This window comes from Metopolophium dirhodum, chromosome 1 (genome assembly GCF_019925205.1).
Source record: "Metopolophium dirhodum isolate CAU chromosome 1, ASM1992520v1, whole genome shotgun sequence".
Lineage (NCBI taxonomy): Eukaryota > Metazoa > Arthropoda > Insecta > Hemiptera > Aphididae > Metopolophium > Metopolophium dirhodum.
In genome coordinates this window covers 105,570,764-105,582,959 of record NC_083560.1, presented here as the reverse complement: position 1 = coordinate 105,582,959, position 12,196 = coordinate 105,570,764, and the positions used below count along the sequence as shown (strand labels likewise).

General features: G+C 26.8%; 2 pseudogenes; one reads left to right on the top strand and one right to left on the bottom strand.

The window, feature by feature from the left end:
* Positions 1 to 5,449: 5,449 nt before the first annotated feature.
* Positions 5,450 to 5,570, bottom strand: LOC132937696 (5S ribosomal RNA; annotated as a pseudogene).
* A 1,630-nt stretch (positions 5,571 to 7,200) lies between these two features.
* Positions 7,201 to 11,054, top strand: LOC132934159 (uncharacterized; annotated as a pseudogene).
* The last annotated feature ends 1,142 nt before the right edge of the window (positions 11,055 to 12,196 follow it).

The following is a 12,196-nucleotide window of genomic DNA, read 5'->3' as shown; positions in this document are numbered from 1 at the left end:
ACATTTTATACGTTTTTAACTGAAAAATAATTTGTACATTTTCAATACAATAAATGTTGTTGAAATTTGAACTTCAAATGCTTATAAAGAAAATCTTGCCTATGTATTCTTAATATTTTGAAACTGATATTGCAACAATGTGTGAGGAATCTTGTATTAAATTTTCAAGGTTTTTGACCCAACAAATAACATTTAGTTGATATTTAAAGAAAGAAAAGGTGGATAAGTGGATGTCGCTATGCTGTAAAGTAGGTTACAAGTGGGTTACTGTAACGGATGGTGTTAAATTTGAATTCAATGATATAATATCATTGTATAAGAAAAACGATTCTGAGCGAAAACGGTCAGTCAGCCTATGATATTACCAAGTATATTTGATGATATTATTGTGAATAAAGTAATTTATATATATTATAACCTATTTACGTGGAGCCTTATTTTAAATTTTCAATCCTTAGCTATAAAAATTGAACATTTTATAAATTTTTAACTACAAAATAATTATTAAATTATAAATTTGATAAATTTTGTCAAAATTTGAATTTGAAATGCTTATAAAAAAAATTGTGCATATGTATTTTTAATATTTCTCAACTGCTATTGTAACAATATATCAGAAGCCTTGCATTACATTTTCACCCTTTTTTACACAACAAATAAAATTTTATTTTTAGAAAAAAAACTAAAAAAATTGAAAACTGACAATGTCCGTAAACAGCTCAAAAAGAGTCAAATTATTTTCAAAATGTTATCCTGTATAGAAAATGCTAATACAAACATTCAGTGAAATTTTCAAGTACCTACAGTCATTCGTTTTTTAAAGACAACAAAATAAGAAAATTGTTACATGAGATATCGAGTGAATATCTAATGTTGTAAAAATATGAATTTCAAACGCTCATTAAAATTTAATTTGACGTTCTTGTAGACATTTTTTTTTTTTGATAAAGGCAGACAAACTTATGGATAATCTTGTATTACATGTTCAAATTTTAAATTTAAACAGAAATATTTTTATGAATTCTCAACTCAAAATAATTTGCTAATTTTTGTGATTTTTCCGTATTTTATCAATATTTGAACTTTAAATGCTTATAAATAAAAACTGTGACTAAGGATTTTTAATTTTTTTTATCTGCCTTTGAAACAATAACCTAGGCGCCTTCTATTAAATTGTCAAGCTTTTGTACCCAACAGATAAAATTTTATTGATATTTATAGAAAAAAAAAAGGTGGATAAGTGTACTACTGTACAGTAGGTTACAAGTGGGTCACTGTAATGGATGGTGTTAAATTTGAATTCAATAATATAATATCATTGTATAAGAAAAACGATTCTGAGCGAAAACGGTCAGTCAGCCTATGATTTTACCAAGTATATTTGATGATATTATTGTGAATAAAGTAATTTATATATAACCTATTTACGTGGAGCCTTGTTTTAAATTTCCAATCTTTAGCCATAAAAGTTAAACATTTTATACATTTTTAACCACAAAATAATTAATAAATTATAAATTTGATAAATGTTGTCAAAATTTGAACTTTAAATGCTTATAAAAAAAATTATGCCTAAGTATTTTTATATTTTTCAACTGCTATTAGAACGATATATCAGGAGCCTTATTACATTAAATTTTCAATAAAATGTTATTGATATTTATAGAAAAAAAAACTAAAAAAATTGAAAACTGACAATGTCCGTAAACAGCTCAAAAAGAGTCAAAATATTTTCAACATTTTATGGTGTATAGAAAATGCTAATATAAACATTCAGTGAAATTCTCAAGTATCTACAGTCATTCGTTTTTTAATTACAATAAAATAAGAAAATTGTTACATAAGAAATCGAGTAAATATCAAATGTTGTAAAAATATAAATTTCAGACGCTCATAAAAATTTAATTTAAGTTTCTGCTAGACATTTTTTTTTTGATAAAGGTAGACAAACTTATGAGTAATCTTATATTACATTTTCAAATCTTAGATTTAAAAAGAAAAATTTTTATGAATTCTCATCAAAATAATTTGCTATTTTTCGTGATTTTTCCGTATTTTGTCAAAATTTGAACTTTAAATGCTTATAATTAAAAACTGTGAGTAAGGATTTTTAATTTTTTTCATCTGCCTTTGAAACAATAACCTAGGAGCCTTCTATTAAATTTTCAAGCTTTTTTACTCAACAGATAAAATTTTATTGATATTTATAGAAAAAAAAAACTAAAAAAATTGAAAACTGACAATGGCCGTAAACAGCTCAAAAAGAGTCAAAATATTTTGTAAATTTTATGGTGTATAGAAAATGCTAATATAAACATTCAGTCAAAATTTCATGTCCCTACGGTAATTTATTTTAGAGTTACACCAAAAACCAAAATCGATTTTCTCGAAAACAGATTTTGCGTAAAAATTCCCGTTTTTCCTTAATTTTTCTTTTGTTTTTCACGTCGCTTGTGAAAACTACTGGGAAATTTTTACTTTTGACCCCCCAAAGTACCAACTAGATTCACTTTCCTATCAGAAAAGTTACTATTGAAGAAAATCCAAGCACTTTTACTTCCTAAAAGGTGATGACAGACACAAAAATAAAAAAAAAAATAAAAAATAAAAAAAAAACACACATCATTGTAGAATCAATACATTCATCGCTTCGCTCAGAATCTAAAACTAAAAAAATTGAAAACTAACAATGTCCGTAAACAGCTCAAAAAGAGTCAAAATATTTACAAAATGTTATGGTGTATAGAAAATGCTAATATAAACATTCAGTCAAAATTTCATGTCCCAACGGGAATTTGGTTTAGAGTTACACCAAAAACCAAAATCGATTTTGCGTAAAAATTCCTGTTTTTCCTTAATTTTTCTTTTGTTTTTCACGTCGCGTTTGAAAACTACTGGGAAATTTTTACTTTTGACCCCCCAAAGTACCAACTAGATTCACTTTCCCATCAGAAAAGTTATTGTTGAAGAAAATCCAAGCACTTTTACTCTCCTAAAAGGTGATGACAGACACAAAAACAAAAAAAATTTAAAAAATTTAAAAAAATTAAAACTTAAAAATAACACACATCATTGTAAAATCAATACATTCATCGTTCCACTCAGAATCTATTACCTTATATGATTTCTCTATTTATAAATGGTTTTTTAGATTCTGAGCGAAGCGATGAATGTATTGATTTTACAATGATGTGTGTTTTTTTTTTTATTTTAGATTCTGAGTGAAGCGATGAATGTATTGATTCTACAATGATGTGTGTTTTTTTTTTTTTTTTTTTATTTTTGTGTCTGTCATCACCTTTTAGGACAGTAAAAGTGCTTGGATTTTCTTCAATAGTAACTTTTCTGATAGGAAAGTGAATCTAGTTGGTACTTTGGGGATCAAAAGTAAAAATTTCCCAGTAGTTTTCACAAGCGACGTGAAAAACGAAAGAAAAATTAAGGAAAAACGGGAATTTTTACGCAAAATCTGTTTTCGAGAAAATCAATTTTGGTTTTTGGTGTAACTCTAAAACAAATGACCGTAGGGACATAAAATTTTGACTGAATGTTTATATTAGCATTTTCTATACACCATAAAATTTTGAAAATATTTTGACTCTTTTTGAGCTGTTTACGGCCATTGTCAGTTTTCAATTTTTTTAGTTTTTTTTTTCTATAAATATCAATAAAATTTTATCTGTTGAGTAAAAAGCTTGAAAATTTAATAGAAGGCTCCTAGGTTATTTTTTCAAAGGCAGATGAAAAAAATTAAAAATCCTTAGTCACAGTTTTTAATTATAGGTAAGCATTTAAAGTTCAAATGTTGACAAAATACGGAAAAATCACGAAAAATAGCAAATTATTTTGATGAGAATTCATAAAAATTTTTTTTTTTAAATCTAAGATTTGAAAATGTAATATAAGATTACTCATAAGTTTGTCTACCTTTATCAAAAAAAAAATTTCTAGAAGAAACTTTTATTTTTATGAGCGTCTGAAATTTATATTTTTACAACATTTGATATTTACTCGATTTCTCATGTAACAATTTTATTATTTTATTGTAATTAAAAAACGAATGACTGTAGTTACTTGAAAATTTCACTGAATGTTTATATTAGCATTTTCTATACACCATAAAATGTTGAAAATATTTTGACTCTTTTTGAGCTGTTTACGGACATTGTCAGTTTTCAATTTTTTTAGTTTTTTTTCTATAAATATCAATAAATTTTTATTTGTTGGGTTAAAAAGCATGAAAATTTAATATAAGGCTCCTGATATATCGTTTTAATAGCAGTTGAAAAATATTAAAAATACATAGGCACAATTTTTTTTTATAAGCATTTAAAGTTCAAATTTTGACAACAATTATCAAATTTATAATTTATTAATTATTTTGTGGTTAAAAATTTATAAATTTATAAATTTTTAACTTTTATGGCTAAGGATTGAAAATTTAAAACAAGGCTCCACGTAAATAGGTTATAATATATATAAATTACTTTATTCACAATAATATCATCATATATACTTGGTAAAATCATAGGCTGACTGACCGTTTTCGCTCAGAATCGTTTTTTCTTATACAATGATATTATATCATTGAATTCAAATTTAACACCATCCATTACAGTGACCCACTTGTAACCTACTGTACAGCAGAGCGACATCCACTTATCCACCTTTTTTTTATTTGAAATGTTAGGAAACATAAAATCGTTTCTACTGAAAAATCAGTATTTTGGCAATAGTACGTTTTGGGTTTCCACCCCTCAAATGCTTTATTATAAAGCAAAAACACGAGTCCGTAAACAGCTCAAAATATTTGGAAAATGTTATGGTGTATAGAAAATGCTAATATAAACATTCAGACAAAATTTCATGTACCTACGGTTATTGGTAATAGAGTTGCACCAAAAACCAAAATCGATTTTCTCAAAAACAGATTTTGCGTTAAAATTCCCGTTTTTTTCTTAATTTTTCTTTGGTTTTTCACGTCGCGTTTGAAAACTACTGAGACATTTTTCTTTTGACCCCCCAAAAGTATGACAGACACAAAAAAAAATTTAAAAAAATTAAAAAAATTAAAAAAAAACACACACATCATTTAAAATCAATTCATTCATCTCTTCGCTCAGAATCTTAAATATTACAAAATGTTTAGATTAATACATTTTAAGCTATTTCCTAATTATACCCCAATTCTATAGGTACACACCGTAAATTACTACGGTAATTAGGTAAGTAGGTTCATGATATAAAAATATGCTATATTATAATAATAATAACCATATATTATATATTGTTTGTGATGACAAACACAAAAAAAAACACACATCATTGTAAAATTAATACATTCAGAATCTAAAACTTATAAGCTTTATACTTTTATGATAAAAATATCTAAAGTAGTATAGGTAATAATTAATTAGTATTATAATATAATGTGAAAATAAAAGAAAAATGCCAACGGCACGTAGTGTTTTCCCAAGCGGTCACCCATCCAAGTACTAACTACGCCCGACGTTGCTTAACTTGAGTGATTGGACGAGAACTGGTGTATTCAACGTGGTATGGTCGTTGGCGAAAATTTATGTATCTGACTGCATATTATAATAATATTATGTGTCTGATACCGGCAAAGATGTAAATTAAGGAATTAACGTAAATGACTAGTCATTATTCAATAACGATAATACATTCGATCAAATTAGACAGTAGGTATACGATATTGATTATTAACTAGGAAATAATGCTATAATGTAATAACGTCCATTATTTTCAGGCAATGATGCATTTAGAAATATTTCCTAGGTAATGACGATAACTCCGGGCTTTTTCAGACATAATTGATAAAAATGTTTAATCAATATTTAAATCAAAAATCTATTGTAAACATTAGGTACCTACATAAAAATCATTATTGTATAAACCTTTATAGATTAAAATACAAATTGTATGTTTCTATGGGATACAATCATAATGGTGCACAAACGTATAAAGTTGTTATATTTAAATTTATAAATATCAACTATTGATCTCAGTATCTCAGTATAGGTACATGTTAATTACGTTATATAAATTCAATATTTTCACTTTTTGAGCATTTGACATTTTAGGTTCTAAGCGTTTGAATAAATATATTGGTTTTACAATGATGTGTGTGTTTTCTTCTGTGTGATCATCAACTTTTAGGGTAGTAAAAATGCTCCGATTTACTATAGTAAACTATATACTTACGACGCATCTTTTCTGATATATGTACCTAAGTGAATAAAGTTATTGCATTCCGGAGGTCAAAATTGAAAATTCTCAGTATTTTTCGAAATTTTCAAATGGGGGAGGGGAAAATTCTGCAGCCCTCAAATGAAGCCACTGATAAATAACTACTATAATATTATACAATTTACAATTATACATTAGGTATATAGGTACTAGGTACCTATATATCATGGCTAGCTTATACCCTAGCTTATATGAGAGGATGACTTCTATCTGATAGCTAACCAAGTGCGCCCGCAGGATAAAATCCCACCCGGGGCAAGATAAAAATTATTTATAATCTAATATTAGTTATAGCGATATTAATATTAAAGTGTATGCAGTTAAAATTCCCAGGGGGGTGGCAATGGCCCTCTTGCCCCCCCCCCTGCAGGCGCCAATGTAGCTAACTAATCATTGAAGTAGGTTGAATATTATGATGGTACCGACTTAAAACGACTAGTATTATTATAATTTATAGGCTAATTATATAATAGTTAGAAGTGAGTAGTGGTACTGGAGAAAAAGGCGTGGCAAGCCGCGTGCCGAACAGCCAATACTGCTGACTGTAATCTAAACAATGAATAATGCTTAAAGAATATAGTGATGGCCGAGATGACTGTGCCGAGAACATTGCAACTTAATAATTATATTATAAGGACGGTGTTCGTGAAAAAAGGAATATGTCAATATTTTTATAAAGAAAAAAATATAAGATAACTACATTTATTTTGTACATAATTGTATGCCGGTACGGCTTTAATACCATTATAATACCAAACTTTATTATCTATATAATCTATATTATTAATAAATTAAAACCTACGCTACCTACGCTATCTGCCGACAACGCAATGCCCACTTTGTTCAAGTCGTTTTTTGTAATAAATATTATTAAAATATAATAATATGCTAGGTACCTACCTACAAAATTTACTAGAATAGTACTTCGTGATGAAGTCTGCCAGAAATAAAAGCAAGCTCACCATGAGTGCCAAACAACTTTAAGAATTAAATATATGCGTGACTTGCACAAAGCCTTTAGACACTACTTCAAAATTTTTGAATTGCCTTTATGACGTATGCAACAAGCGTATTGATTTGTGTTTTGAAAAACCAGGTGAGATGTTCTAAATATAGTTTTAAATTTTAATCATTAAACATATTATTATTAATATTCATCATAATATACAATATTAATGATAATAATATGTAAAGTTTGGTCAACAATTTTAATATTATGTAATAATAGTATTAATTCGTGTACCACTAGCTGACCGTAAGCTGACGGAGTAGATTATATGAAATTAAAATGTTGAAAAAATGCCGAAAATAGTGTGAGTAACCTTAAGGGGGCTGAAGCCAATGAAAAAAAGTGACTTTTAGACCAATAAGCTAGACAAAACTGGAAGAATTTGATTTGACAGATTTTCATTTTGAAAACGGATTATGATTGACCAACAAGTTTACTAGGGAATGATCGAGGCGATTTTGAATATATTTTTTTTCATCTGTGATATCCAGGAATAAAAATATCGAAAAAATATGATATTTTGTATTTATACTATTCATTATATGACACTAACAATAATTGGTATATTCAAAATCGCCTCGATCATTCCCTGCAAGTAAATATGTTGATCAATCATAATCCGTTTTCAAAAATAAAAACTGTCAAACCAAATTCTTCCAGTCTTGACTAGCTTATTGGTCTGAAAGTCACTTTTTTTCATTGACTGGAGCCCCCTCCAGACTCCTTATGGTTTATTTTATGATACGGAATTCAAATATATTGAAAAAAATTATAACAAACAAAATTAATGTTTAGAGCGGTCAAATCTACATTAGTTTTGACTTTTGGCAAAACCGGCTGCAGCCCCTTTAACTCTTTATCGGTAGGTAATATTAATTTTTTATGAGTACTTGAATTTAACAGTTTTACGATAGGATACCACTATTCATTGGATATTTTACAATTCTAAAACGAATAAATTCTTGAATTTTCCACCAAATTTGAAAATTATCAATTTTTTTTTTAATTTTATTTAGTTTGATTATTGACGTACATTACAAAGACATGCCCGATAATTACTGTAAAGCAGAGCGCGGTTCCCACTTTTCCACCTTTTTGTTAAATTGGGTGCAGTTTATTTTGAATAATATTCTATATAGGTATAGTAAAAAATACCAAAATATAATATAATTAATATTATCATGTATTCCAAATATGTATACCTATACATAGTACATACCTACTTATTATAGATAGTAAATATGTCATTAAAGAACATATTTTATTAAGTACTTATATAATTCTATATAAATGTATAACTCTTATTTATGGAATTATGTTTATAAATAACTTTTGGAATTTATCGGTGAATCGTCACGATCTATTTAATTTGCGTGTAAAATATTAAAAACACATTTTTAAGGAATGGATTGGAATTTTTTGTTACAAATAATAATAATTATATACTTGTTGTATGAATAATACCAAAGACTGAAGGATGCATTTTTTGTATGAATAACTGCAAATTTAAAAACATAACATTTAGAATATTTCAATGCAATTAATATTGCATTCGAGTTCAAAAAAATGCATAGAATTACTTATATTTGATTTACTTTATAACAGTTGTACCTACAAGTTTATTTATCATGTTTTTATTGTTTATATAGGTCAATTCGTATGCGATTGTGGAGTGGTAACTGACATTTCAAAAAGACTCATAAATTGTACATTATTTTGTGAACAGTTCGATGAAGTAATCACAAGTTTTTTATATACCCAGCTTGTACCTATTGTTTACTCAGGGTATGGGTGCAATTTAATGGAAAACAATAACTAATAGTGGAGGGGTACCTAAGTAGGTAACATTTTAACACGCAGTTTATAACTACATTTAATAATTAATTAATTGATTTATTGAAATCACTTCAGTACTCCTTAGCATTAAGTCACACTCATCCACCACTCACAAATTGCACCTGTATAAAATATTATCTGAATAAATATATTACAATTTATAGTATATCAATATAAATATGGTTTTAATTTTTCATTCATACTATGCTGTTGTCTTTAGAGTATTTTAAGAAATAATTATATGGATGAAGAATACCAAAAAGAAGAGTATGATCAATCGAAAGTCCCATGTCCAAATTCCGATGATGTAAGTACAAGTACCTATATATGAATAAGGAATTGTAATATATATTTGTTTTTAATAAAATACAAATCAAGCATAATTACGTTTGACGCAAACGTCTAAACCAAAATATATGTAACGGTGTGTTATTCTTTTTATAAAAATGCATTAATTGATTTTTTTAAGAATTTTAATGTATTTAAATCAAAGTTCGATTAAGTAGTTCTTAAGTTATATATAATTTAGGGCCGTCGTATTCATATAGTCGAATGCTTAAGAATAAGTATTGCTTAATCTATTTTTTTTTTAAATTATCAAATTTAGCTTAGGCAATACTATTATTCTTAAGCATTGTCGCATTGAGTATAAATAGAATACGGCTCTTGCTTTTTAGTATACTAAGATGATTTTAAAATGTTGGTTATTACTATTCATCTAACAATATAAATAATTTGTAATAATGATACTAATAAATACTACATAATTATTAATTATTATCTACATCTATCTTATATTACATATAGTTTATATTTTTGTAAAATCATTTTTAAGGGTTATTAATTATTATCATTGGCATAAACATTTTAATAACTCAAAAACTATACTCATTAGAATTTCCACTAAATAATTTGCAGTAAAAAGGGGGTGGGGTGTTTAATTTAAAAAATAGATGTTTGTATCGTCACAAGCAGGAGCGGATTCACCCATAGGCCACCAAGGCACGTGCCTAGGGCGTAATATTTTTTGGGGCACAATTTTTTAGTTAATTTTTACTTTTTAATTTTTCATAATTTCATAATTATATTTACCTATATTTATATTTTATGTTAATTTTTTTTTTGTATACAACTTGCATGAAACTGAAGAATGGCTCACGTATAGTCACGTCGCAGTAACGTTTTAGTTTATAAGCTATGATATAACTTTAAAATTAACTAGAATTAACTTTCACTAGATATAAAATTAAAAAAATTAAAAACTATAGTTTAGTAGACAATAATTTATATGTTATAGCCATCCAAGCGAATATACTAAATATGTAGGTCGTATAATACGATATGGTTATTGGTTATTATTATTTCAATGTTGTCAATGGTGGGTGGGTGGGGGGGTGTCCGAATCTTCCGGATGTTTCCACAATGTTTCTACAATATTTCAAAACATTATGAGCATATTTTTCCAGAAAATTGTATTATTTATTTATTATTCATCATTAACTATTTAACTAACCACCTATTTTATAGGTACTAATAGAGAACCTAAATTACCAATTTAAATATGGCTACAATATTGGGAATTTTATTGACATTCATTGATACAAAAAACTAAAACATTTGAAACTAAAATGTCCGTTAACAGTTCAAAACAAAACAAAATATTTTGAAAATTTTATCGTGTATAGAAAATACTAATATAAGCAACCGGTGAAAATTTCATGAATATACAGTAATTTGTTTTTGAGTTAGGTAAGCTAAAAACCGATTTTGGGTAAAAATTCACGTTTTTCCATAATTTTTATTTTGTTTTTTGTATGATTTTAGATTCTGAGTGGAGCGAACAATATACAATGATACTATATCATTGAATTCAAGTTTAATACAATCCATTATACATTGACCCACTTGAAACCTACTGTACAGCAGAGCGACATCCACTTACTTAGATAAATTTGTATAATAATATTACGAATTTACGTTTTAAGATAGTATCAGTTAAATCGTGATAACGAATTACACTGAGATAGATATGGATTTGGGAAGGTATTCCTAAAAAAAAAATGAATTTGTATTTGTGAAACTGATTTTATTGTAAGACAAAATGTTTTTATACATAAAAAACGAACGGTTAGGTTTTTAATGATAAAATAATACATGTTGAAAAATCAGCCAAATCCCTCCTCCCGCCCCCCCCCCCTTGACAAAATCATTTGACCGCCACTGATATACCTAATAAGTGTTATAAAATATACAAATCAAAACACGTAACATATACGTATATACGCCGCAATGACTTCGAGCGTCGAACTCAACCCCGTATCCACGAATACCTACAATTACATACTCAGGTAAATTAATTATAATATTTCATAATATATTTTTATTTATACATCATTATACGATATGAAATATAATAAAGTATATAGTAGAATAATTATACGTATCTACCCTATAGACTAATGAAATAAAATCACTAATCAACGTTAAATAAAACCAGAACGAGTAAACACATACTTATTTAATATGTTCATCCATAATATATCATACATTTTATTACGTAAACCAATATTAATTTATTATACCGTTTAACACATAAACTTTAGTAGCAGAGCTTGTCGTGGGGTCATCAACATCCCCGTCCATACAATATTTTACGTAGAATATCACCTTATAAGTTTACACATTTACATTTACCCTATACACTTCATTTTTCTATAATTGTTATTTTTCCTTTTCCGTTTATCTTTTCGTATTTTTATTCTAGGATATCTAGGGTAAGTTCAAAATATAATATAGTTTATAGAATATATACCATTATATACCAACATATTATAACTAGCTACCTGGTTATAACGCATAAGTAGGTATAGTTTATACAAACGATCTGGCAAAATCAACAGAGTGGTTCAAATTGTTTGCACACCTTGGCTAATACGAAAAAAAATCAAAAAATATAAATATTTATGTTATTTTTTTGAAAATATGTATTGCAATACGTAAAATATTAAACAAATGTTATTTTTTTTGTAAATATGTATTAAAATACGTGAAATATTAAACAAATAGTTTTATTTAACATTT